The 2500-nt window shown below is 40.2% G+C and overlaps 1 protein-coding gene across 1 annotated transcript in view; it reads left to right on the top strand.

Moving 5' to 3' along the window:
• The window catches only part of LOC113830001 (Vesicular monoamine transporter), a 116090-nt gene that overhangs the window by 112527 nt on the left and 1063 nt on the right, over positions 1-2500 (top strand). Inside the window, exon 13 of the mRNA XM_070126286.1 lies at positions 1-2500. This exon is cut by the window's left edge and continues 1184 nt beyond it; it is cut by the window's right edge and continues 1063 nt beyond it. The gene's annotated coding sequence lies outside the window, so the exon portion shown is untranslated.

Below are 2500 nucleotides of genomic sequence, written 5' to 3'. Positions count from 1 at the left end.
ATTAGAGACAAACACTATCACCAATATGTTCTTCGTTTCCTGCATAGATGTCTAGCTTCTAGAACAAATGAAATTCAAATTGCCATTGCTACATTTGAGCAAGCATCAAATTTATCTGGCAACACTCTTAGACGCACTTTGTCAGCACCGAATGCATGTCAGCAAACAGCTAGCACATCTAAATTTGCAAACAGCAAGCTCCTGCACTTGCACTCTGCCAGCAGTGAATATTTGCACTGCCTCTGCATTGCCAACACAGAGCACATGCACGGCCGCTTTGCCAACAATTGGCGCTCGCTTACACCTTCACTGATGCTTTGCACACATAGACGTCAATCGCTAGGTGCTTGACACACCTCCAACAACGCTCTGACAACACTTCACATCACTTCACTGCAAAAGTTTTGGCAACTTTTAGCACCGTATTTTGCACGCTTCAGCTTATTGTAGCCGGCATAGACACACCCTCTATATATTCCGCTAAACAGTTGTTGTAAACATGTTACCTTTACTCCACACGCAGACCGCATGCACGCGTACACTCAAGGTCTAAAGTCCCTTCACGTGACCGGAGCCTCGGAACACCTCAGAGCGAGTTGCTTTAACTGATTCTCAAGACAACATTCGGGACATGTTTGGAAAGGACTTGAGAAGGAGACTGTACACAGACGCACGCACGCACACGCACACACACGTTTTCACTCATGTGTGTACACATATACATTTGTATGCACACATACAGTACGCAAATTGTTCTAGTAATCTCCACTGAATAGTTAAGTACATACATGCACGGACACAAACTGGTGTGTTCATACATACGCACATTACATAAACACACACATATATATGTGTGTATGCATTTATGCAAAAGTGCAAAAGACATATGAACACAAATACATACACAACACTTCAGGACACTGCTAAACGCTTTCTAAAAGCACATTCAAAACCAACGGTACAATCCATTACACATGCACCACATCAGTACCATATAGCACTAAAACTATGCACAAAGATCCAAGGCCTCTTATAGATACGGGAAATCATCGGTGAGTTTCTGGCAAAGGAAAGACCACAAGCCCATTATATACACGCACAATCCTAGGCATTCGTCATCATACTATAGCGGAAATGTTGGTCTCACAATAGGGAACTACATCAGTCTACCTGGATAACAACAGGCAAAAAAATATGAATAATACCATTAATATCTGGAATAAATCGTACAAGCTTGAATAAAAAAATAATGTGCAATGTACCATGATTGAAACGTGCATACCATAACATGAATATTGATTCCTACATAACACCGTGATGTAAAATAGGCACGCTTAACATCGCAGTATTTTAGGGAAGCACACTCTTAACATCTATTCATGGTAGGGACAAGAACACTATGGTAGCTATTATGGCAGAGGATTACATGTAACCTAATACCATGAACGGGAAGCACTTTTAACATCATTACATGGTAGGGAATTACATGTAGTACCTTGCAATGATAAGAGAACGCCAAGAAAAACATAAACCATGAAATAACATTATGAAAGGGAAGCACAATGAACATCATATTATTCTAAGGAACCACATGAAGGGACATTCCTTAATATGGAAGCACATTCAAATTCAGATTGATGGGTAGAAAATAGACGAGAGGGAAGCATAACATCAGCATATCATGGTAGAGAACAGTACAGCATCTCAACATGATAGTGAAAAACCTAACAGGATTAGGGAAGCACATATAACAACTTTTAGCATATCAATATATCATGTTTAGGGTGAAAATAATCATGGGACAATATATATATATATATATATATATATATATATATATATATATATATATATATATATATATATATATATAATGCACAAACATAAAAAAGATAAAGAAAACCAAGTCACGGCATATCCAAGCATTATTAACTTGATATCCCTGACCTTGCTTGTACCTTGACCTTAGCCTGTAAGGCTTAAGATAATCGAGGGCAAAAAGATACATTTCCAGTTTTGAGAGAAAGGGAGAGGAAAAGATAACACTCAGAGGATGCTTTTCCGGCACGATAGGAATCCCTGCACGCGGCGGCGATCAGAGAAGGAAGAGATAACGAGTGAGATGGCACCGTTAGGAGATAAGGATTCAGGGCGCCGTGCAGATTGAGAAGTGCCGCGCCGGTTGGCCTGTTAGACCCACGATTAGGAATCTCTTTTAAAACTTTTTTTTCTAGGCGTTTCAAAAAGCTTCTTCTAAACTGTACATATATTCAACATGTACCACTTCATGGCCTTTCTGTCCAGTGTGAATGGCTGCACACTGTATATAGGCCGACATATGTGTCTTTCGACTTTGATTAGATTTTAAAAAAACAGAACATTCACTGCGATAAAAAAAATGCGATTCGCACGTGGTCTCAGGCAACCGGATGTGCACACCCAGGCCGGAGGAACGGCGCCGTTTCGTACAAGCTTATGGAGGAAATATGTGGGCGACGAT

Source organism: Penaeus vannamei, chromosome 10, assembly GCF_042767895.1.
Source record: "Penaeus vannamei isolate JL-2024 chromosome 10, ASM4276789v1, whole genome shotgun sequence".
In the NCBI taxonomy this organism is placed as follows: Eukaryota; Metazoa; Arthropoda; class Malacostraca; order Decapoda; family Penaeidae; genus Penaeus; species Penaeus vannamei.
The sequence above is the reverse complement of the archived record's forward strand: the minus strand, read 5'-3'. Positions and strand labels throughout refer to the sequence as shown.